The sequence below is a fragment of the Equus caballus genome, chromosome 18, assembly GCF_041296265.1.
Source record: "Equus caballus isolate H_3958 breed thoroughbred chromosome 18, TB-T2T, whole genome shotgun sequence".
NCBI lineage: Eukaryota > Metazoa > Chordata > Mammalia > Perissodactyla > Equidae > Equus > Equus caballus.
Window position 1 is genome coordinate 75889113 of NC_091701.1, and position 26420 is coordinate 75915532.

General features: G+C 42.1%; 1 protein-coding gene across 24 annotated transcripts in view; it reads left to right on the plus strand.

The window, feature by feature from the left end:
• SPATS2L (spermatogenesis associated serine rich 2 like) overlaps nucleotides 1-26420 on the plus strand; it is a 166387-nt gene that overhangs the window by 38101 nt on the left and 101866 nt on the right. For 10 of the 24 annotated variants that reach the window (XM_023622317.2, XM_070242116.1, XM_070242113.1 and 7 more), the window contains exon 3: nucleotides 4741-4878. The exons of the other annotated variants lie outside the window; for them this stretch is intronic. The gene's annotated coding sequence lies outside the window, so the exon portion shown is untranslated. The remainder of the gene's footprint in view (nucleotides 1-4740; nucleotides 4879-26420) is intronic. 24 annotated transcript variants of the gene reach the window in all.

Below are 26420 nucleotides of genomic sequence, written 5' to 3' on the forward strand. Positions count from 1 at the left end.
AACCACTCAGCCATGGGGCCGGCCCGATTACTCTAGTTTCGAACTTTTGGGGAGCGCCTATTGAGAACTGCTCAGAGTTTCAGGGGAGCTTCGGCAGCAGGTGAGAATCAGCTGATGCAGACAGTGACCAAGAATTCCCTTCCATTAGAAAATAAAATTCCCACCAGCCATTAAATGCTGACAACCTGTCAGCCTGTTGCTTTGGCATCATGCAGGCCTCTGTCTGTCCACACCCCCTGGGCCTGGGTCAGGTCAGTGAGGTGAGATGTTGTATATTTTACCTCATTATTCACTCTTGGCAGATATCACGGTATTGCAATCAGTTTTCTCCTACCTTTAAAAATAGAATTCAGAACAAGTTCACAGTAAACCTAGAGGTAAGTTGCAGTACACCTCTGGCAGACCGACTTCCTAACTCTGTAACTTCTGAAATGGACGTTAGTGGAAAGAGTTTGGAGCCATGAGTTAGGAAGCGGTGTTTTGATCCTGGCTCTGCCATGGACTTGTGGAGCGTTAGAGAGGTGACCCATTCATTTTAGGGTTAAGTTTTTCTCCTCTGTAAAGTGAGAGGGTTGAATTCACTGGTTTTCGAGCCTCCTTCCAGCTCTGAAATTATATGAATATGATCTGCAAAGGTCATTTATCGTTGCCTACATCTCCCAAGACCGAAGGCGGAGCATCTGTTAGCAATCCAGCCCAGTGTCTCCCTTATCTGTTATCTCTCTTGGTCCAGTCAATTGTTGTTTTCTTGTTTATCTTCCTCTTCTCATGCCACACTACATAATTTCAGAGAGAATCTTGTGTTAGCATTCTGTCTATCCTCTAATCTATGATGTGTCTTTGAGACTGGTGAAAAAATTCTTAAAAGCAGCTACTTCCATTATTCTGCAGTCTTTAAAGCTATCCCCTGAGAACTAAATGTCAATTCAAAGATTCCTACATTTGTTATTTCTAACCTAACCTATAGAAGTCTAAAGCAAAATTTGAAACAGAAAACAGAAAAATTCCTGCCTAGAACCAGTGAACTCATAAATATGTAGTATGATTTTTCCCTATAATTTAAGAAGAAATTAGGATATTTAACATTTTTAGCAACATTTTTCTCAGTATCTACATTGAATATGCAAAATTGGGCTGCTGCACATGCTTGCAGAGCCTGCTTTTTTTTGGGGGGGGGACGGGTAGAGTGAGGAAGATTGACTGCCAATCTTCCTCTTTTTGCTTAAGGAAGATTGTCCCTGAGCTAATGTCTGTGCCAGTCTTCCTCTATTTTGTATGTGGGCCACCACCACAGCGTGGCTTGATGAGCAGTGTATAGGTCTGTGCCTGGGATCCGAACCTGTGAAGCCCGGGCAGCTGAAGTGGAGTGCGCAAACTTAACCTCTACGCCACCAGGCCGGCCCTGCCAAGCCTGCACTTTTAGTTGTAGATACCGTATTTTTAAATTGAGTAATAATTTCAAATGAATCTACTATAAAAGAAAAATCAGGTTACCCTAATGAAAGATTTTACAAATGAAGTGCTTGTGTGTTTTAACTTGATCTCTAATTTATAACCCTGAAATATGTAATACCTCCTTTACATATATGGGATATCTGTTTTCTGTCGTAAGCACAGAAAACCAACCCAAACAGGCACAGAAGAGACTACTAGTTGCCACCCAATACTCGTTCTTTCCTCCTTCCTTGTAACACACTCTGATTTTATTCAAGGGCAATGTGCCCAGCCAAAGACTGCGTTCCCAGTCTCCCTTGCAGTTAGGGGAGGTCACCAGAGGCATCTTTTGATGGGACTTTCAGGAAACGGTTTCAGCAGGAGTTGACTGGGCTGTGTGTTTCTTGACTCTGCTTCTGTGTTCCTCTGGTTGGCTCCTTTCTGAGCTCCACATGTTTACAAGATGCCTGAGGCAGCTTCAGTCCCATCACCCTCTTCATTCACGCCTAGCAAAGAGAAAGGCTAATTTCCTAGTAGCTCAAACAAAGCCCCAGGTTTGCTTCTCCTTGACCTGATTACCCATTTTGGGCTGACTTGAACTCATAACTGAGACACATGGAATGATGTACTGATGGGTTCAACCTGCATCTTCCCCATCCCAAGACGCATTCTGGAGGTAGCTTCACTGGGTCCTCTAAAGCGAAATAGAGCTTCTGTGGCCAGGAGAAGTGGGAGTGGATAGACACTGAATGATCAGAGCAAAATATCCACCCCACCCGGTTTGCCAGTTTCTTCTTTGAGTTATTATCGTCTCTAGAGATGGGGTAAACTGATCATTTGGTTTTGCAAAGCTATATTGAACAATGATTTGGTCATTGGATTCATTTATGGTAAATGAAATTGAAGTCTCAAGTCCACACCATTAGTCCAGATTAGATATCAAAATATATATCTTTTAGTTTTCTAGATTAATATATTGCAATAAGCCATATAACTTCCTATAACTTCCCCTTCTCATTGCCACCCTAAATATGGCCCTCTAAATGGTAGAATCAAAGTTTGCCAATATGCTTTTTAAACCCAAACAACTGTACTTTCCAATATAGCTTGTTGATGCAGCAGAGGACATCGTTTCTGAACATAAAGTTGTTTAGCAAGTTAGAGCTGAACGGAATTTAAAATGGCTTGAGATAAACTCTGAAGAAGTGGTACTTTAAAGTAGTAATGTCAGCAAGCTGCCTATTATGCAACCATAATACCAGTGCTCTGAGTTTAGATGGAGGACCTACAGGGCAATGACAAAAAACACCGTGGCCTTCTGTTTTGTATGAGTGACCATGTAGAAGTGATTTTGAAGTGATTTACTGCAGTTGCATGTTGGGACGTGGAATGCAGCAAGACAGATGATTATGGCCACAGTTCTGAAAATGTTCAGATGGCTTTCAATTAGCTTTGGGCAAGGCTGCTTCTTGCAGAAGCCAGTATTGATTTTTCAGAATGCCTCCTAGCTTTTCAGCAGAAGGGCCGATCATGTCAGTCGTTTGAAGCCACAGGAAGCGTCACTGGAGAGTGGACTGCAGAACACTTTCCTGCAGTGGCTGGGGGACTGGCTCTCTGGGCTGGAGACGTCTCTGGTAGGAATGAGAGTGCGGACTCTGCAGTCAGAGTGGGACATGGATCTGACATGGCCCCTCCGCATGTACCAGCAGATCACCAAACTCCTGGAGCCTCAATTTCCTCCTCTGTAAAATGGGCCTATATGAGAACCTAATGAGAAAAGGCATGCAGAGCTTCTAGCCCAGTGCCTCAGACCTATCCTGTTTGGTAAATATTATTATCCGGTTTTCAGAGTTGACCTTTGAAAAGAGGGAGGAATGTTGAGTATTCACTCTTTTCTTTTCTCCTAAGTTTCATTAAGCAAAAAAAAAAAGTATGACAGTGAAGAAGTTGAGTTTGGCTTGGCTCCACCTGACAATGCTTTTACTTTGTTATGTGGAAAAATGGAGAGTTGATAACGGGTGTATTGTGGGTGCCTTAGGGTCTTGTCCTGTACTTTGGGTGCAAGTTTGCTGAAAACAGCCTTTTTGGAAGGATAGTGTCATTGCATCACATCTAAGAACGTCAGCCACCTGCTGTGGGAGCAGCAAGGAGCCTGAGAAGTCATGGAGGCCTCAGCTGCAAATGGCGCCACGTCAAAGACCCTGACGTTCTGTCTGTCTGTCGTTTTAGACCTGCGGGAAGCGTGAGCATCTCAGAATAACAGGGCCCTAGGACTGTAACCCTCCCTTTTACAAATGAGGAAACTGAAGCCCAGAAAGGAAAAGCAACTCAAAGGCCACGTGAAGAGTCAGTGACACAGGCAGGCCCTAAACTCCAAGTTCCTGATGCCCAGGTCAGGGCAGCAACGACTACAGCCCCTAGACTCTACCGGTTATCCTTTGAACCTCTCCTTCTGGTCTCCTGTTTATTGACAGTCTCATCCAACCACTGAAGGACAGGAATTCATTCTTTCAGCAAATTCAGTTTGTTAGAAGCCACCTTACCCCCTCCCCAAATGTCAGCATCTACAGGTCTTCCTATTGTGGCCACTCAATTTCCCGTGAACAGAATCCACATCTCGTGCCTGGAGGGTCTAAGAGGAGCCACGGTCCTAAGCTGTTGAGTGGGAGAAGGGCTGGAGGCCTCGCTGTTAGTGTCCAGACTTCCTCCTAAGCCCTAGGTTTCAGCCTGGTGCCTCAGACTGCCCTCCATAATGCCTGAAATCTCCAGTCTCTTGGGTTCAGTTTTTCTGGAGAATAAACCACCCGTGTCCCACAGGGCTGGGGAGGGATGGTTGCCTGGCCGCTCTGAGTGGAGTGGATCTGTCACCCTCCAGAACCTTGCTGGGGTTCTTTGGGGGGCCAGCTGGCTGGCTTCTCCTTTGCATTCCTGTCTGTGGGCTCTTAGTCTCAGCTGCCTCTGCTGTCCGTCATTCCCCCTCACACCCCGCCCTTTGCTTTCCATCTTGCAGAATTGTTGTGTCATGTCTCAACCATTTTTGTCTCCTCTCCCATTTGTTGTCCTTTGGGGCTTAGGCCTTTTTTATTTCTTTCTCACCATCCTAGTGGGTTTTAGAAGGAAGCAGAGGTCAGCACAACTGTTTAACTACCTCCCCTGCCCCAGAACGTTAATAGCCTTTTTTTTTTTTTTTTTTTTTTGGTATATTGTCCAGAATTTCATCTCTCTTAATACAAGGTTCTAATGTGGACCTAAAGCCCAATGGATAGTGACTGACCAGGGCTGAGTGCAGGTAATTTGTTTTTGCAGTGTTGAGTACCTTGGCCTTCGGCAAGCAGAGGATGGATTAAGGAAATCTCAGTTCTCATGTGACGCGTTACCTGCAGCAAAGACCACGCCATATGTTCAGTCACTGCCAGGAACCTTCCGAAAAACAAATCTTCTCAGGTTTTGTGTTATCACCAAAAATTAACCTCACAGCGTGGTTCATAATCATGTTTATGAAAATGTTTTGAAAATGAATGCACCTTTATGAAATTGATGGATGGAAATCAATGAGAACTCTGTCGGGGAGGCGGGTTTGTGTATTTCCTCTGTGGCTGAGCCCTCGCCAGAGGAAGTGCCGAACATCCCTCTCAGTGTTTGTGTTTTCAGATGCACTAACCAGCGACAGAAAGCTCTTCTCCTAGTGTGTACATACCCGGAATGCAGAGGAATAAATGTTTGTCAGGTGGATAAACTCAATGTATGGTAGAGGATTTTGTGACTACGGCAACATGTTTGCAGTAAAACCATTTGAAGGCAAGATGCTTTTCAAAATCCCGAGAAATTAAAATTAAATGAATGGCACATATTTTATTTTGCCAAAGACTAAAATTTTCCGTTAAAAAAAATAAATGTATTAGCCTGTCAGTAAGTTCTCTCCAGCACCTGACGTATTTTCGTTAGTACTGCATTATTCCTGGTGTTCTGACGTGCATAATTGTTACCAAAGGGGTTCGCTAATATTGTATTCAGAATTGATGACTGATTTCTATAGCCCTGAACTGAAGGATGAGACATTAAAATTTTTGTATTCACTCCTGCCCTCTCCACCTGTCTCTCCAGTGAGAGATTGTAAATTGAGTTTTTACTTTAATGCAACTACAGTTCAGCCCTGTGAAAACACAGTTAACAATAATGTAGACTTTAGTGTCAGGTACTTCTGTGGACTTCACTCAGGAAGCATTGGATTCTAGAAATATCTGAGAAGTTTGGTTATAAATCCCTGCCCCTTGACCTAGTTCTCAAGGAGGGTGGGTCTAGTTCAGTATTGTTCGGTTGATGGTTGCTCTCTGTTGTCTTTTAATGGATTCTAAGAATGTTATCCTGCCTCTTCTCCAGTCTGTTTGGCTGCCTCTCTGGTTTGGGTAGTTTCCCGTTTCAGTGTCCATCTAAGTTTCATGTTTCTGTGCTTGAAGAATGAACCAGAGGCTGGTGCCTTTTTGTGTCCCACCTCTTACTTCTTGTTAATGCATAGACGATGTGACACCGCATGGTTTACAACCAAAAGAGGTGTGTGCTGCATTTGTGTTCTGAATTTGTTTTCTTGCATGAGCAAAACTGATGATTTAGGGACGATAGAAAAGGGCATACACTTAAAGACGTAAAATGCCTTGCAAGCTCTATATGAAAAAAAAGTACAAAACATTTTGGTTTTGAAGTCACTGTGTAACCAGCAGAAGTTAAAAAATACAGGCAAACACTGTTTCTCTCTCTCTCTCTTAAGCATTGTCCCAAATAACTGGTTTAACTCGTTTCTCCCCCACTGCATTGATCACTTGCTCTGGCTTGGTGCAGACGTAGCTACAGAATTCTCTTGCAAACCTGCCGTTTTTTTTCTTTAAACCCTTGCTTTAGAATAGCTGGATTTAGTGGCGGGGCCTCAGCCTGTGCTCCTCCCACTCCCTTGGAGAGGGGAGCGTGATAAATTTCTCCCCTTCCCTTTTGATTATACGAGGAGTTGGGTAAACGTAACTCAGTGCCAGCACACCTGAATTCAGGGCCAGCTCCCCGGGTAACTGCTCTCTTTTTCTTTAGTCTCCTGGGCCTGGGGAGCAGTAAGGGTAATGAATTCCTCTAGGTGGTGATAAGAGCTACATTCCAAGAGGATTAACAGCACAAAACCTGCTTCTAGGAGGAAGAAAACGGAAGAGGCGGGGGAGGAGGAACACCCACATTGACACACACACACACACACACACACACAGCCGCTCAGTACGCTTTGCAGTGTGTGCTCAAAGCCACATTCCAATTTTAGCTGTCAAAAAATGAAGCTGCTTTGACAAGAGCGTCTCTACATGTTGCACATGACGGGGAGAGCCTTTAAAAGGCTTGGAAGCTTCTTGTTCAGAGGAAGGGGACGGTTTGGTCCTAACCTCTGCTTTGCCATAAGAATTACACCTGGCCTGTATCAGGTACCTCCTTGATCAAGACGCAGAAACATCTTTCAAAGTACCTCGATTTCAGACTTTTCAACCTAGGGGTGCAAAGGAGATGGGATGTAAAAGTCCATGTAATTTGGTATCCACATCTGAGAACAGTGCTGCTCATGAAAATTTGGCCCCGTTTAAACTTTCCTAAAACAGCATGATCACTGCATTGAAATTTGGGATCTTGATTGTGCAACTCAACTGGAGGTCCCTTGTGTGTGTTTCCACGGATATATTTGGTGAAACGTAAAGGCAGAATCATTCCTGTCTGCTCATCAAGGGCCAGAACCAACCCACACACATCTGCCTAGCTATTCCCCACTGCCTCTTAAGAAAATGAGCCTTTCATTTTTCAAAAGAAGCCACTACCCATAAAGCAGAAAACCAGAGTGCGTGGATCTGGTTCTCTGATTGTCTCACCCTCTTGCTACCCTTCACCACCCCCACCCCCAATGGCTGCGAGACCCCAAATTTTCAGACCTTAAGTCTAAACACCTTTTGTCTTTCCAGGTCCCCTCTCTTACAAAGAAATCTGACTTAGTTTAGATTATCCCTAAAAAAATAATTCTGAAGGTGTTTGCCGCTCAGACACATTGTTCTTGAGAGATAAACACATAATTAACTCTTATTGAAGCAGTGACTTTTACAAGTGCTGTGCTATGGTCTAAAACAGAAACATGCCACACTATTGTGGGAAACTACAGCTTTTACATTTTCTTGGCTGAACTCTGGTCTTCTCCTCAGTGAGAAGAGAACATTCCACAAATATCAAAGTGAGCCTTCAGTAAAGACGTCCAGTCCACATTTTGCATGGCTGAGTCCATTGGAAATGTACCCTCTTTATGTCGATGCAGGCTTAGCGAAGTTAAACATTGGCCGAGTGAGTTTGTTTTTGAGAGCAGTCACTTCAGGAAGGCATGTTGGAGCAAACCTAAGCTTAGATAACCATGAGTAATTATTTGCCTATGTCCATAATTTTAACAGTGTGAATCATTAGCTCAGACCCTCTCTTTTATCCCGAAGAGGAAAAGATGCATTGGCCAAGATCGTGCCTTTTTGTGAAGGCTCTTTGTTCTTAGTAGGAAAGCATGTTGCTGTTCTTCCTCTTTGTGCCCTGAGAACCTGGTGGCCCTGCCAGTGGAGCCATAGGTCTCGTCCAGTTTCACTGGCCCTAGTAGAGTTGCGTTTGGCCATCTCTATCGTAACTACCCCCTCCAATGTGGGAGGCTAGTTACTGCCAAGGATTCTTGTTAATGTCCTTTCTTCTCATTTTGGGGGGTAGTTTGTAGAAAATACAAAGAGCTTTTAACTGTCCGTAGATGTGCTTTCTGGGATACAGGAGAAAATGCTTTTCAATTTAAGAGAAAATAGCCATGAGTTTGTTAGTTATTTGCTGTGACCTAACAAACCAGATTTTAGCAACAAAGGCGGTACCTTTGACGCCTTGCCAGGGTTGTGTTTCATAGCTAAACATGACATTTAGGAAATGTCAGCTGTGAATGACTTTTCAAAAAATTGTAGTAAAGTATGGTTTGCTCTTTGTACAATCCCTGACTTACAAGTACTCAACAAACAAGTTTCCAGTGGACATAAAAGGCTGCCCTTCCTCCATCTCTCCCTTTTCAGGATCCCTTTCATTTCTCCTCTTTGCCCTCTCAGCCCCTCCCGTCCGTCCTCTCAGTGCCAGCGCCATTTCAGCACTGCTATGGAAACTGCCTGTGGAAAAACTTGGCTCTTCTGGAAAAACTGGTTTCTAAAGTGGAAGAAGCAGCCTTGTGCAAACAGGCATGGTGAGCCTGACCCCAGAGATAGCTCCTGGGCAGGACCAGGTGGACTTGCCAATATGTTCTCTAATGTGGCGTGATTCCTTTTAACTACATTCCCTTTTATTCATCTGGACTTACAGGTATCCTTTTTTTAAAGATCTGGATGTCTGTGAGAGAGCTGAGGAAAACAAGCTTTAAACACAGAGCCTCATGTATGTTTAGTGCTTTATCTCTCACTGTTTACAAAAGGTTTCCACGCATACACATTTGTTCTTCACAACTTCTTTACAAATGGTGAAACTGGGACTCAGAGAAGTGAAATATTTGAGCTGATGGAAGCAAGACTCGAAACTGCAGATTTAAATTCTGAATCGAGTTCTCCTTGCAGTCCGTATTCCATTGTATGCGTGAATATTTTTATACATGGATGTGTTTTTGTGTGTACACACACATGCTCACATCTCTGCCTTTTTAAGCAGTGAAGCAAACACATTTGCAGGTGATTAGCAAACAGTATAATGCAGAGAATCTCAAGCCATCTCTGACCTTGATATTCTGCTGTTTTATAAGATCTTTCTACCTAGGAGGTGAAAATTAGATGTCTGGGTTTTATTTCATAAGCTTTAGAGATTGAGAGTACTGTGTGTGCCCATAAAACACACTTAAAAACCTGAATGTTAAGATTTTACGACTTCACTGAGAAATATCTATGTAATGGTTGATTAAATAATTAATAAAATTAATGAATTATATTTCTGCTTATAGGCCTAATCCCAATACTAATAGTATATTTACATCTGTGGTTTGAATTACTTATAGTCAGTTGATCCACTCTTGGCAAATGGCTATTGTTTGTATCCACAAAGTGTATTTGAATTCCATACCAGAAAGCCACCTTCGTTAGATATTTTCATGTGATAACCTTTCTGATCAGGGCCTAAATATCACAATTCTGACACTGAAAATGAGATAAAAGTGCATTATACAGTTCTATTTATAGTAATAATAATGATGACTCTAAACAGATTGTCTCACTGGCAATGAACATACAATGGGAACATCGTAAGAGAGGAAGTAGTGCCATTTTCTGAGAGAGAAAATTCTCACATTTTACATAAAGCCAGAAGTAAAAATGCTTCCAAGAAAAAACATGTGTTAAGAATTATAAGTGTTTAGCTTAGAAAGAGGGAAAAAAATTGGGTTATCACAAACATTGCTTTTTTTTTCCTCCCAAAGTATAGAAACAGTTTCCATTCTCTGGCTCCATGATGTCATGCTCTGAGTAAGAAATGGTGAAGGGAATGGAATTATGCAAAAGAATGATAAACTTATAAGTTAGATTTAATAGGAAATGAAAATTTGAAAACAACTTGGTAAATATCTAATAAAGCCTTAAGGATCATGGAATTATTATTTGCCAGAATCTTGTTCGTGATTAAAATGGTAAAGTTCTACCTGAGTGTTTTCTTGAAAACCGTAACATCATCCTCCAACATTCTCCACAAATGTCGAGTGTTGTTCCAATCACTTTTATTTTATGGCCAGGTTTTTTTGGACACGTGTTCACCCTTCTAATCTACCTCACTGGGGCAGGCCACTGCTATTCCTGACAATTGCTTCATTGGCAGTATCTATAGAATGAGGCTTTGGGCTCTGCCGCTGTCTTCAGCACTGTGGGCTAAGTGAGACCACTGAGAGGTGAAGCCAAACCCAGAGTGACGTGACAGGACTTGTCCCCATCTGAGCAGGGCCCGGTGGGCTGCCTCTAACACACAGCTCACCCTCACCCTTTCTTTGGAGACGGGTGGGCGGTTACACAGACCAGCAATTTCTACCTTTTGACAAAGCTGGAAAGGGGGCAAAGCCACTATGTAAGTGCTGTGGTTTTTGTTATTAAATGCCTCTTTTCTTAGTTTAAGCAGGATTTGAAAAGCCAAACCAGATCAAATTACTCTTCCCGTACTTTAATACACCCTGGCTAAATTTTAAAGCACAGGTTGTATTTTATAGAATGAGAAGAAGGAAACGTTATTCCCCTTTCCCATGAAATGACTAGCACAGCAACTTGGTTGAGATCCATTTCCATCCAAGCAGACCATCATAATGTTAACCGTGAACCAGCACTGAGTTCCGAAATCTCTGTAGTTAATTTTAGAGCATCAGTGAACGTGGAGGAGCATCTTGTCTCCGAGTCTGCTGCAGACTTCATCTTTGAGAGATGACAAGGATAATCAGTTTGACTTCAGAGCTGAAGCATCCAAGCACACAGAGCCTGGGAGAGACTTGCTTAGCCACTGAGACGAGGAAGCTGCCCTCATGTCAAGCAGCTAATGTTCTGTCACTTGCCAAACATTTCTGCTACAGATTCATGTTCTGAAATTTTCATGAACCAACTAGATGAACAAACTGTGTGGTCTGGATTAAATAATGTCTGCCTGAAAGGAAAGAAGTGAAGTTAGCCAGAAGGCCAGATGGCAGCTGTATTCTCTGCAGAACTCTATTTGGAAAGTGGGGTTTATGTAATTTTGGTCATTTCTTACCATCTTAGGAGACCATTTCCAGAATAAGTCATTGAAGGATATAGCACACAGCTTTCAAAAAATGAACTGCATAGACATGGGCACATTATATAACCTGTCCACAGAATTATAGCTGTTTGATGAAAATGCTTGGATTTCTTTTTCTTCCAGCATTGCTATGACCTACACCTCTATCCTATCTTTTTTATTACACAGCTAGCTAAATTACTCCAGAGCTAAACTCCATAGCTTATAATACATAGAGTTCACATATAGGAAAAATGTGGCTGAAAAGCTCATGAACTTATTACTAGTCTTCATCTTGTGGTTGACTAGATTGTTTACCTACGTGCAGAAAACCAGTAGTTGTCAACTCCTTATACACAAACATGATGTTTCCTTTTTTTTCCAAGGCAGAGTGCCATTTCTAAACTGTATCTTCCAGCAAACTTAGTAAGTAATACCTTGAACTCAGGAAGATTTAGTCCATGTTCACGTTTAAGAATTTTACTTTGAGGTTATAGGGTGAGCCCCAAGCTTTTAAATAGGAGCAAAGGAACATCATCTCACACTGGGGTTACTCCCCATAGCAAATCAGGATAGAGGGAAATTTTAAGAAATCAATTGAAGTTGATTTTCCAAATGGTGGGATCATCTCTAGGCATATTTGGTTTCTTCTCTTTCTTTCTCCCTGTCTTACTGGTTACCAAGGCTTGATCACATTCCTTCTCATAGACTTTCAGTTTCATCCTTTCTTCTCCATTGCCACCTTCATCACTCTAGTCAGACTCTCGTGGTCTCACTCCAGACTGTTCAGAGCCACTCTAACCAAATCCAAATATTGTTCCATCCAATATGCATCGTAATCCCAGTCTAATCTTCGTAAAACATTGATATGATGATGTTTACATCTTAAAAACATTTAGCGTTCCATATTTTGTTCTCCAGCAAATCAGATCCAGATAGCTCTGCCTAGATTTCATGGCCCAGGGTAAACTGCCACCGTCTCTCTTCTCTCTCTCCTCCAATACCTGACTTTCTTTCCTGTTACTCTATAATATGCTGGTGCTGAAGTCAGTGTGTGAGGAAAGCCAACCCCTATCCCATTTCTGTGATGTCTGTTCTTGGAATAAGGTATTCCAAGATCAGCCTCACTTGGAATACCCCAACTTTTTTTCTACTAGCGCGATAAACACCCGTTCATCTCCACTGGCTCAGTTCTCACCTTCTCCTTCCAATTCAATTCACCGCATACTTACTAGCATCTGCCATTAAATTGAAAGTCACCTTACAGTGCATGGTATGGAGCGCAAGGCTGTGTGAAACAAGGTCCCTGCTGTTCTGCCTGAGTCTGTCTGGACTGCTCCAGACCTCCAGATCCTTCTCTTCTGTACGTCTACAGCACATAAAGTCTAAACTAGCAGGCTACAGAGACGAGTGCTCAAAACAATCCACTGGAGTGCAGGAAGAATATATTGGAACTTACATTTACACTTTTTCACATCCTTTCAAATTTCTATTTTAGAGTATTTTTTAAAGTATATAATATATTAGTGCAAAGGTGCATGTTTAATATATAAAAATAAGTAATATACATATATGGTGGGCCCATGTATGAGCATTTTTACTAATGGAGTGAATTATCAAAAAATATAGAGAGCCTCAAATACAGAACAATTTCATTGGGATTTTAGGGGGTCAGCGAGCTGGCTCACCCAAGTCCGTTCATTCTCTCATTCAAACACTATTTACTAATCCCCTACAGGGTACCAGGCAGTGTTGAGAGAGACAGTCGTCAGGCAAGAGGAGAGCAAAATGTCAGCTTTATTTCTGATAAAAGCTCGCTGGGAAATGTGGCTTTAGATCAGGGCCTGGACGGCTTGCTAATACTTCACCCCGCGTTAAGCAGACCCAGTCACAGACAGAGCGGGAAACACAGCCCTTTGCTGCCTCGCTCCTCCCACCCAGGGTGGGGCCTGCACCTCAGGCTCACTGCCTAAGCAGGAGCGGTGAGAAGGCAGGAGAGTCCTAGGCGAGAGGGAGAGGGCGGGGATGAAGGGGGCAAGCCCCGTTTATTCTTTGAAATGCACCTAGGAGACAAGCCCCTTCCTCCGGCAGGATGGGAAAGCACAGGACAGGTGGAGAGAGATCAGCGGTATTCCCTTAATGTGGGGTCCCTCCTAATAAATAGGCCATTGTTATTTCTGGTTTTATCACGCCCTAATGAATAAGATTTTCTGTTGTTTCAAATGGATCTCCCTAAAAAAGAGCACTCCTTTATCTTTTACCAAGAGAATAAGCCAAACACATAAAACCTGTTGACAGAATTTTGAATTGTGTAGTTGAAGGTCTGAGATGTGTCTGTACTGAGGCCTGGGGCTTGATGCCATTATATGGCCCTGCCCCAGAGTCCAGTATCTGATTTCCCAACCCTGTGATAGAATAGGGCAGTGTGTATGTGTGAGTGTGTCTTTGAAAAGAATGGTGTGGCTGTCCATCTCATCTGGGTACAGTGTGAAACTCTTTTTCTGGGTCTCTCCCCCATTCCCCACATCTCTCTCTCTCTCACACACACACACACACACACACACACTGTTCCTACCTACCATTGAATTTTGCAGCCTCTGGCACATTGTTGAACAGAAGACCTGGGTCAAGGCATGTGATCATGAGAAATAAAAACTTATTGCTTCTCATTGCTTGTAAGAAAATGATTTAGTGTCATTCTGGAAAGAGTGGGGGAGAGAGAAAGAGACAAAGATATGTTGGAAGCATGTCTGGTCCCTGAGTGAGGGGCGTCGTTGAGGTCAGCCAGCCCACCCTTACTCCTTCCAGCCTGCCCTCATAGGGCAGAACTCTAGCATGACATCCTGGGAGATTAAAACCTATCCAGTTTTTAAATATCAGAGATATTTAACAGAGAAAGAGATTTCACAACCTCCCTCAATAACTAATTAAAGTGCTTAACCGTAAGCTCAGAGAACACTTTTCTCCAAACTGTCAAGGCTTTCTTGCTTCAGTTTAAAATTATTTCCTTTCTGTAGTGGCAGGGACCATTACCATCCCTGGTCTGATACAGTGATATTAAGTTGAGCACTAGATTTATGACTGAATAAGCCAATCCTATGCCATCATACACCTATTTTTGTTTACCTTGAACCCTTTCTGTGGCACCTCTCTGCATCCTTTTCCAATTATCTGCATCCCACTTTAGGAGCAGAAACTAAATAAAAGGATTATAAGATGGTCTCTATGTGCATCCATATGTTTATCCCAAGTATTGAGTTAAAAAAAAAAACTATATTGCTGATTCAAAGTCAGCTCTTTACCTGCCCGTTCTGATTTCTTTGGGGTATTAGGACATTTATACATAGGTCTTTAGGATACGGAAACCTTCTTAATCCAAAGAGGTGGATCCTGGAGATTTCAGGAAGGTCAGTGCAGGAAATTTTTACACTAAATACTAGGTAGGAGACCGATTTGGCTGCTGTGATAAAAGCCAGACAACAGTAGCTTAAAAACGTAAAAGTTAATTTTTCCCTTGTGAACAGTCTAAATGTGCAGGCTGCTGTGGAAGCTCCACGGTGACGGGGAGCCGTCTTCCCATCTTCTTGCTCAGCCCTCTCTCTTCATGGCTTCCATTTCAAGAACTCGTCACACATTAGCTGGCAAGAAGAGGAAGAGAGGAAGCGGAAAGCACACCCCTTCTTTTTACGGGTACAACCAAGAAGTGGTGCATGTCACTTCCATTCATACTCCGTTGGCCAGACTTAGCTACTGGAACATACTGAGTGGGCTGCAAGGGAACCTGTAAACCACGGCCCTTAGCTGGTGATCATGCACCCAGGAAGGACCTCAAAGTTCTATTACTAAAGGAAGAAAGAAAGAATGGATTTGGGGAACAGCAGTTAGCTCTGCCACTGGCTCGGGAGAGCCAGCCTGAGAGGCAGGTTTTGACCATGAGTCCAGCTACGCTTGCTATGTAAGCACTGTAGAAAAGATGTAGAGAAGGAGAAAGTCTTGTTCTGCGATAGAAGCTTACTGGATGAGCTTGGCGTTGCCACCTTGTGGATCGCAGGCCTGGGGCTCAGCAATGACGTCCACCTCTCCTGCTACTAGAAAAGAGGCTGAAGCTTAACTCCAAGAATGCCTTTCACTACTGTACAACTGAGTTAAAATAGACTTTCTAGGTGAAGTTTCCAGGCTAAATAGGTTGAGTATAAAACCAAGATCACGACTTTGCCCCGTTACTGTGATTTCTGACTACTTCCAGAAGCCATGCTGCCCTGTCGCCCCTTGATCCAGATTATCCTGTTAGTCTGAGGTATTGCTACACCTCCCTGAAGGGGGCAGTAATGTATATTTGAGGCCTATAATGATAAAAATAAAACTTTAAATACTAGTAAATGAAAAATTTAAATTAAAAAAAATTGTGCTACTGCTACCACCCCATGGGAAGATCCCCATCACTTTAAGAATGTTCTAGGAAAATAACCATAAAAAGACCCTTGGCTGATTACAGTGCTGTCCATACTCCGTGTAGGACTCACATGTCAGGTTTGTTGACTTGATTAGCCAGCCGCTTTCCTGTTAGCATCCAGTCGCCGTTTTCAAATGTCACCCTGGTTTTCATCCCAACCTGACAAGACCCACCTGGATTTTGACAGTCACGCTGATTTTTATCTATTTAAACTGCTAGAAGCAAAATCTGATTTTGTTCCTGGCTTTTGTTGCTGAGAAAAGTAATAAAAACCAAGGCAGAATTAGATCAGGGACATCCATTATTCTAACCTCAGGAACAAAAAATAAACATATGGCTCTACCTAAGTATTGGATTAATTTAAGTATACAGGAGCTGTTAAAAATTGCACTTAAAATTTGTTTCTCAGGTGATCCTTTATTCAATATACAAATTTAACATTTCTCTTGTCTATTGTAGAAATAATATAATGATGAAAACTCTCATTTGTTGAGTTCTTAAGGTGCACCTTCCCTGCACCAATTTCAGTGGCCAAAGCTGAAGCCTCGAGTCAGTCCACTGTTTGGCTGCTACGTACGCAGCAGAGGAAGGGAAATCGAGGAGCTTTGGGTGGAAGATCGATGCTAACAGGTTCTCCTTCGGTATTGTTATTCCCCTCTGAATAGATCGTGCATTCTCAACAGGGGCCACGTAGCCCCCAAGTTGAAAATTGGTTCTTGGGGAGTGAAAAAAATCAGATATTGTGGCTGAAGTCAGAGTGAGAGGGAGATGTGACTATGGAGGAGGGTCAGAGAGATGCTACAGTGCTGGCTCTGAAGATGGAGGGAGGGGAAGACCAGCTATGGCGTGTGGATAGACTCCAGAATCTGGAAAAGGTGAGGAGACAGGTCCTCCTCTGGAGCTTCTGGGAGGAATGCAGCCCTGCCGACACCTTGATTTTAGCCCAGTGAGATCCGTGTTGGACTCCTGCCACACAGAACTGTGAGATGATAAAGTTGTGTTCTTTGAAGCCACTAACTTTGTGCTAAGTTGTTATAGAGCAGTAGAAAAGTAATACACTCAGTTTCCTTCCTGTTGAATGAGAAGAACAGAGTGATCCTTATCCCAGGTTTGTTGTAAGCATTAAATAAAATCATTTGTGAGAAGCACACAGCACAGGGGGCAGAGTGACATGTCCTGGCCTTGCCAGTGTTCAGATGGCAAGGCTTGCATCTGAGTTGACTCTTTCCATGTTTAGGTTGCTGATAGACTTCTGTCTTTGATCACGTCAGAGACGGCATCAAGTTTTACTCTGGGCCTGTCACTTTAAGGGGACTTTGTAGATTTCTCCTCAGATTCATCCTGTATTGATTTTCTATTTCGACTGTGGGAAGTTCCTTTCAGTGCCTGCCGTGTCCCGCCAGCTCTCAGGTCCTTCCCCAGAGCTGTGTCCTCTTATTCTCTGCCCCACTCTGCCCCGTCTGAAGAAAAGCCTGAGGCCTGAGTGGGTCTGTGGAGAGGTGGGGGCGGGAAATTCCCAGCAGTAGCCCAGAGGAGAGAGGGGCCAGCTGCCAAGCACCCCAGTGAGGGAGGGGGAGCCCCGGGTGGGGCTGCCATTCTAGAGAGAGAGTTATTCCAAGCTGGAGCCTGACTGGGCTGGGAAGAGTGACCTTGGGTGTATTGTTTTCTTTTCTTAACTTAAGGAAAGTTTGTGTGTGTGTTTTCATTCTTGTTTTTTATGACTAAGTTCCCACTGAAAGTGAGACTCTTCGCAGTGGAGCGTTCACTGACTCGCTTCATTACGTCAGTTGGGTAGAGCCTGGTGTAAATGAAGTGAGGGCCACAGGTTTTTCTCTCTTTGTCGAGTTGGTTATTTTCACAGAGAACAGCTTTTGCGTTATCACAGGAAAAGAAACCGACAGAATTGTATTCCTACAACCGAAGTGCTAAAACTCTGTGTTTACACGTGTTATCTTTAATCCTCACAGCAACGCTGTGAAATAGATATTAATACTCTCATTTTCTGCTGAGGAAGGGGGAGTTTCCTCCCAATATCACTAGGAAATAGATAAATAGATAGTATTACCCCCACTTGCAGATGGGGACCCTGGGGCTCAGGGAGGGTGGCAGCTGTACCGGTTTGGCTGGGGCGGCAGTGTGACTCCTGTCAGGGATGCTGCTGGCTCATGGCCTAGGCAGGACTTTTCAGTTGAGGCCATGTTTCCAAGCCTGGATTTTCAGTTGTCAAGGTCCATACGCTGGACTTTTTCTGTGAGTTCAGAGGTGCTCACACTCTATAGGGACGTACTCAGGGTTAACAGAGTTTTAATACGGATGCTGGATCAAAAGAAAGCTGACGTCTTTATCATTAGGGCATTTCTTTCTTTCTAAGGACCAGAACGTCCTCTTTCCAATATCAAGGGCTCACAGACTTCTCTTGTCCTCCACACCCACCGTCTGATCCCTGTGCTGCCCCCACGTTCTTTCTGGAATATGTATCTGGCCGTTTCACTCCTTGCCTGTGACCCTTTAGGGACACCTTGCTATGCTCAGGATAAAGTTGAGGTTCCATTACCTGAGTCACAGGCCCCTCTCTCTCTCTCTCTCTCTCGATTCCTCTTTTTCCCTCTCTTCATTCGGTTCTAGGGGTACTGAACACCCCAGTCAGGCCTGAATCTCTTGCATCTGGGCTTTGGTGTATGTGGGTCCCTCTGCTGAGACCATGTTCTTCCCCTTTCTTCCCCCGTTCATGTGGCTAATTCAGGGCCCAGCTTAGATCTCACATCCGTCTGGAAGCTTTCCTTGACCTCTTGATCTTGGTGCTTTGCTACCCCACTCCCCAAGTCCAAGTGTTCTAGTATAACCTTGTACTTCCCCTATAATAGCTGGTGTCCACTTGTGTCCTGTCTGCTTGTCTGGTAGCCCTCACCAGAATCAAAGTTCTCTGAGGCCAGGGTCCATGGTTCATTCACTACTCCTCTACCTAGTACTTGGCACTAGTCTGCGTATATAGGAAGTGCTCAGTGAAATTTTCTTGATTGAGTAGAGAATGGAAGACATACGTTCAAGTCCTCGCCCTGCCACTTTCTAGTTGTGTGACTTTTGACAAGTTCCTTATATGCTAGGGCCTCAGTTTCCTCATTTATAAAGATAAAAATTTCATTGCAATGGTATAAAATTCTTTTCAAACATGAACATACTGGGGTTCTAATGCGACTCATTAGCCATCCAGAAACCATAAATCAACAATCACATGTTGTAAATGATAAGTTGGGAGCATTGCCATGGACTTCATTTCTAGAATGGGTTGATTATTCACTCCATCCACTTATATCCATTAATAGTCAACAGATTTTATACCTGTTCTTATGTTGATAGTTCTGTCCTTGACCCAAGGGTTTATTTTCTGCAGGATGCTCTCTTCATTTACATTGATTGGCACATCCAAAAGGAGAGTTTTAAGCCTGAGAAAATAATAAATTCTGTTTATGTCTATTTTTTGTTCTTATGTCCATCTGTTTTTACTTAGAGGAAGTTAATGAAATCTTTTGCTGTACCAAGAATTTCCATCGAAGGTAATTAAATAAACTATTAGATTAGAACAGCAGTATCAAATTAAAGAATCTGCAAATTTTGCTCATTATCCATGACTTGAATCGGTAATAGATGTAATTCCATATATTAAATATAGACTCTTTGATATGAAAATAAAAGGAAAAAAGAGAACTACTAACATGCCAGCAGTAAAAGAGTGACTTTCCAGTGTAAGCCGTTACCGTAGCTCACACGTAGTGTCCACAAGGTTGACTCCCTGGGTGGGAATCCATCTCAAGTTTCAAGGTTGCATTTGAGCTTGTGCATTTTGGAGGTTGCTTCCTTCTGCATTTCTAAGGCTATTACCATAGGAATCAGAATCTTACCATGTCTCAGCTACTCCTTGCTAGTAAATTAAACAGCTTTAGATATTTCATTAATGCATCACATGTAGTAATCTGAAGTAGTAATTTACTAAGAGTTTCTATATATGCAATTAATTTTTCCCAAAATTTGCTCTATATTTCTTGGTAATTGTGACTAATTCAAGACTTGAAAATAGAAATTTTTTCAAAACTTACTGCTTAACCTTACTGCAAAGTTTTGGTCCATATTATTGAAATGGTACACCTGATGGGATAAAACATCAGTATTCTAAGTAAACTCACTACAAATGATTTTTACTCTCTGTTCTTAGTTGAAACTTTTCTTGCCCAATGCAGAATTTCTTTTATCTTTGGACAAACCTGTATTTGGCCCAGCTTGTAGGCTACTTAGCATCAGGGGGATTCCCTTCTCAATCCATTACTTTCATGTATTGTTGCTGATTTAGCAATCCATAATGATCTCTGACCTCCTGACTCAGCAAAGCCCACTTCCAGGTCAGGTGGCCATGACCTTGTGTGGACAGAGCCATCTGTTAGCAGCATGTCAGGAAGACACCAAAGATGATTGGGTTTGTTGTTTCTCTGCTGACCGACTGGTTACTGTGAACTCAAGTCACAGCCAATGAAAAGGATTTGGTGACTCAAATACTTGGTACAGAAACCTTGAGGAAAATCTATACTTTTCAAGAAAATAAGAGTAAATCTTTATTTCGTATGGCAAATAAATTGTGGTTTATTTGGGGGAGAGCTTTTGCATTTGATTATAGATTACTTAAATTACTTTGCAAAAAGTAGATTAAACAATTTAAGAAAGTAGTGTTCATATTTACATGTCCTAGTCTTGAAAATGAATTCCAATTTTGATGCTACATATGGGGTATATGGACATAAAAATTAAAGTTCAGATCCTAAAAGTTACTGGTCATGTTGATGATTAACTGAATAATATTATAAATTTGGCTATATTCTTTTAAAATGTTAATTATTTCCATCATTAGGATCAATGATATTTAATGGTGGGTGGTAAGGGATGTAGTTTATAAACAATGTAGTACGTTGTCTCATAGCTCTGATTTTTTAAATTACTGTACTTAATTTGATATTTCAAATAGCCTTATAGGAAAATAAGAAACTTTTCATTGTCAAAGATTGAGAAACCTGTTTTAACTAACCTGCAGTTAAAAAAAAGGTTGGTCAATGGCAGAACTTTTGACAGAGAAGAAACAGAAGGAAAATGAGTTGTTCCCAAGAAGCAGGAATCCAGACGTTCTAGGGGAGGCAGACGTGTGGGTATCCAAAAACCCAAGAGAGGACACACACTTGGTGAAGTTAGAAGCAGGAAGAAAAGAATACAGTGCCCAGAACAGCTCCTTAGCTTTTGTGATACCCAAGGAGCAGATGATGGATATAGCCAGATATGTACTACAGACTTCAGGAGGGAAATTTCAAATATTCAGAGAAGAAGTAGATGTGATTCTATAGCCTGAGACTCTAAAAGAGAAGATGACTAAAGAAATGAGAAACCCAACCCTTAAGTTCAGATTAGGGCTTTTTCTATGTGCTCCCAAAGCTCTTCAAACCTCCTTTCTCAGATCCAGTGTTGTGCTGGATCTCGTTGCCTTTGTACTCGTCTCTCTTGTGAAACTTTAAGCTTCAAAGGGCAGGGCCACAACCATCATGTTTATCTTTGTATCCCAGCAAATAGGACAGTACTTGCACAAAGCTGATTCCCAATAAATTACACACACACACACACACACACACACAATTCATTATATATATAATGAATTAAGCAATAAACAATAATGAAATTCTGATAATATAATCATGAACATTTTTCCAAATTATCAAAGATAATGCGCACACACACACGTTCCAAGTCTAATGGTCCACAATTTTTTGAATGCTTAGAATTAGAGGTTTGAAAGTTCTAAAAAATGAGCAAGAGAGATGGTTGTGGCTATAAGGGGCATGCTCAAATTAACTCAAAATATAAAAGACTGTTTAAAAAAGAATGCAAGGAGAGGCAAATAACCAAGAACAAATACCAAAGAGAAAGAGAATTCCATTAGAATAGTGTCAGGAAGCCTAGAGTTCAGAGTGAGCTGAAGTATGTAAAAAATTCTAAAATCGACAAAAGAGACTTAAAGGGCTGGCAAAGAACAACCCTACAGAAAATGAAGGTGACAGAATAAGACTTAAAAAACTGGAATAATTTGCTTGTGATATCAAGTGTTGTACCCATTTTTGATAATGACATAGTTTAATTTTGTCAAGAGTGGAATACTATGTCATATTTCTTATTGTAGAATTTTGTTTTACTTTTGGAGGATAAAAACAAGAAAGGGATAGGACCTCTGATGAGAAAAACAAAGGACTATTCGTTTCTTCTCGCTCTTGCCTTTTAATCAAGGATCATGATTTCCCACTGGGAAGGGGAACAAGACGTGAATGAAGGGAATTGAGGCCCCAGCAGCAGCATCCCAGATCCTTAGCCCTTCACCATGCTTTGGGTCCCCTGGCCCAGGTTGTATCCAGAGGCCTGAGAACCCGCCCACCTATGATTCTCCCCCTCCGTCCAGCCATCTTGGGGGGATATCAGCAAATGGAGAAACCCCAAAACGCCTGGAAATTAACAGAAAGAGAAAAGATAAAATCCCAGCAAAATTGTAAAATTGATCTGCAACTTTGAGAACACTCAGAAAAGAAAGTGGTAATCATTAGGTACCAAGAAGAAGTCAAGTGGGACTAAATGATTTTTCTGTTCAGTAGAGTAACTGGGATGCAGGATGAAGAAAATGTGGTAGATAGAGTGTGTGAGAATTTCTTTAAGGCAGTTTTCACTATGTCTCAAGATTTCATTGTGGATAAAATGGAGAAATATAGTTAAGTGGATTCACAACTAGGTTTGTATAACCAAACCCAAAGCGTACGAAAGAATGAGTGATCTCTAGACATCTACCTGTTGTGTTCTAAATTTCTCTTCATCAGTGACTTGAATGATGCTGGATCTGATGAAAATAATAGAAATAACAGACATCTATTGAATTCTTATGTATCAAACACTGTTCTGTTACTCTCCAGGTATTAGTTTATTTAATCCTTACAACAATCCTATGCACTCGATACTTTTATCTCCACCTTATAAATGAGTAAACTACAACACAGAAAGGTTAAGTAACTTCCTCAAGTTCACACAGTTCTTAGGTGGCAGAGCTGAGATAAAAGCCCAGGCTGTTTACTCAATGGATAAATTACATAAATGATATCTGTCAATTTGTGAATGACCAAAGTTAAATGTAGTGGAAACTAAAGTGGAAAGTTATAGATTTGGTATCCAGAAGATCTCTAATAGACGAGAAATTGGCCGAATTAATAAGACAAAATTAATTTGATCCAATATAAGCTCATGCACTTAAATTCCCAAAAAAATCAACTGCTGTTAAAGATTGGGGAAATGAGGCTTACTAGTGGATCAAATGAGGACAACTGGGGTTTCATTCAATATACTCTCATTGTGACTAACGTATAATGTGATGTGATTGTCAACAAAATGCAGTCTTAGGCTGCAATAAGAAAAGAATAAAGCCATAGAATGAATATATATACTTCTATGTTCATGTAGATATGGCTATCCATAAATCAGAGTGCGAAGACTCAGCGCTGTGTCACGTGAGGAATGAGTGCACTCTCCAAAATAAGGTTCTGAAGGTCTGACAATACAAAATGTCTTATCCACAGAATAATTTGGGGCTCTAGGAAGTGCTCTCCGACTTTAACATCCTGTGATTCTGTGAATGATTCTGTACTAGAATGGCAAAAGCATGCTGAAGACAAATTTGAGAGTTTTGGAAGAGTGGTCAGATTTGTGGAGCGTCTGCAGGCAGAGCTAGGAGCGTTGCATGGAAAGTTACAGGAAGGTGGTTTTATCCAAGAATTTACTCACAATTAGTCTTGTGCAGAAGAAGCTATATTAGGAGGCATGGAATCTTCCTCATGGAATTGGTTTGAGCAGAGGCCGGATGGCCACTTAATGAGGATGTTGGAGAGGAAATTCCTTTATGGGGTCGGGGAGATAGGAGACCTCTGACTCCCTTGTGACTCCCAGATTCCAGAAGAATAGGCAGTTACTAGAGCTCTCTCTGTGAAACAGCTAGTGAGGGATGGACGTTGACTTGAGTGTTGAAGCTGCGCCGGCTTGCAGGACTGTGGGTAGGTTGAGACCCAGAGATACTTTCTATGGGAGTTAGATTGAGTTATGAACCAAATCAAACACAAAAATCTGACTTAGACAGAAGCTATCTGTGTGTGCCTTCCTGGTGAGAGTTTCTTTAGATTTTGCTTCAGTGGTAAGCCACAAATTGTTTTCCAGCAAAGCCGTATATTTGGAAGCATTTCTGAACCTGCCTGCTGTCAGGCTCTTTCCATGACCATCTCAGAATCCCAGGCACGAAAAACCCAGAGGAAATAATTCACTTCTGGGAGCATGCCTAGTAAGCATCAGTTAGACCCAACTTGGTTTCACTTTTCATTTCAAGCTATCAGACAATGTGTAACTAAGGCAGAATGAGACCCCTCTAGAGGCCTCAAGAGAAACTTAGAGTAAAGATGAAGGGAAATTACAGAACTATGTTGTCTCCCCTTCTGGAATCCTGGAGTTACAAAGGACCTTGAGGTCCTCCATCTTCCTGAACTCTAAGTGAATCCCCTCGCCAGAATCCCACTAAGTGGTCATCCAGCCTCTGCTTGAACAAATTCTGTGGCGGGAGACTCATTACCTGATGAGACAACTTCTCCTGCCGTTTAAAGACACCAGATATAACCAGAAGAAAGGACAGGGAACAGGAGGAGATAGCAAGTAAAGGAAAGGGTGAGCAAGAGTATGGAAAATGGTTTGGGAAAGTGTATTCCTGAGAAATGGAGAGCAAAACTGAAAACATTGTTTTTCTTCCCATCGATCATTTTCATTCCCAGTTGACTTTTTTCCCAGGCCAGCTTTATATTTCTGATTCTAATTCTTGTAAATACTAAGACTTCTCAATTGGAATGAACCCACTAAATAATTTTTTGAATGGGTCCCTTTACTTGCAGTGAACCAGAGCAGCGGCAGCAGACAGGTGGAATAAGCACAAGCTTAGAGTCAGCCTCAGAGGTTTGAGTGCCAGCCTTGCTGTCTGGGGCCTTGGCCTTTCACTTCGATATGCCTTGTTCCCTCATCTGTAAAATGGAGATGACAGTACCTACCCTGCAGGGGCACTGTGAGGACTCAGTGAAAGGGCCATCAGGAGAGGACAGTCACCCAGCGTGGGGTCCCAGGGGGTCTGTTTTGTTCTCTGTTGTATCCCCAGCACCAGGCCAGTGCTGACACAGAGGAAGTGCCCAGAAGGGTTTGCTAAGTGGATCCTGAATGAGTGAATGAATGAATGAATGTGCTCGGTGTCTGACGGCTCTTGTTAAAGGCATGGCAGCATCCTCAGACATGAGAAGTCTTTGTAAAGCAAGAGGCTGATTGCTCAGAGGTTTGCAGAGGGAGAATCCTATGTGAGAGCTAAATTTGCTTTTTCCCATCATGCTGCATGGCTTCAGGATTTTTTTAAAAACTAGACTAAACCTGTGACCCTTGTGTGGTCCTTCCTCAGTCCTTACCCCATGTTTTCCATGAGGCGTCTAGAGTGGGCTCATTCTGTCTAGTCAGATGTGGTTTGAATGCTTGAAATGAAAAATGAAACCAAGTTAAATCTGGCTGGTAGCCTTTCGGAAATAGATTTTTTTAAAAGTCAATTAATTTTCAGACATTTTCCCTCATTAATACTTGCTCATATTTTTAAAAGAAGTGTTTAGTAAAACAAAGAAGAGCGTCTTTTCAATGTCTGGTTATCTCTTTCAAGACTGAGTTTGGTAAATTACATAATATTAGCTGCTGGTCATCTCCCAGGATGTAAAACCGGGTAGAAATAAAACCAAATGAAATCTGTAATATAGTTGATGAGTTGCTTCCCTACAGCTAAGTGAAACTCAGCGATGTAGCTTTTGTTTTGGAGCCTTTAATATTGGTCAGATTAAAGTGTATGTTTTTGCAAAACCAAAAGGACAAAGGATCAAGTTGCATCAAGTTGAATGGTTAAAAAAAGAAGATCCGGTTTTCAATTCAGCATTTCAAGAATAACAGAGAAAATAGGGGCTAGTTTCAGAACCTTGTGACCAAAACTACCAGTGGGCTGGGGTGGAGAATGGGGGGAGGGGGATGAGAAGGAACCTCTCCCATTTGCTGAAAGGAAAACGAAACGAGGATGTTATCTCTTTGCTGCATTACGAACAGGACAAGCGTATAATTGAAACCACACCATTTAACACCTTTTCACACACTGCCTTCTGCTGTCTTCTAACTGCTCACTGCCTGCTAATTTTATCTCCCTTTAGGAGCCAATCTTAAAATTAAACTGCATTACAATTAGCTACTCACATTGCATCTAGCCAAGACACGCGGTGAACCCCCAATAAATACTCGTTGATTGACTTCTGGGCCCTACACAGATAGGTTTTCTTTCTGGCCTCACGTGATTTGCTTTTTTCTGCCAGAGAGGTTTCCGTTTTGCTCTTCCTCTTACTTGAAATGCCATTCCCCTCATTGCTGGGACAGGTTTAAAGCAGCGCAAAAGAGTGCCTCTTCTCAGAAGCCCTCTCTGATTAAATCCACCTAACTAAAGCCATCTCATCCCTCTGGAAGCCCCTTTCATAATGATTTGCTTAAGATTCTGTTATTTGCATTCTTCTTTCTCTTGGCTCTGACACCCCCGGTGCCCCACAAAATACGCCCCTCAATAGCAAGCATTGGGTCTCATTTCCCTGGGGAC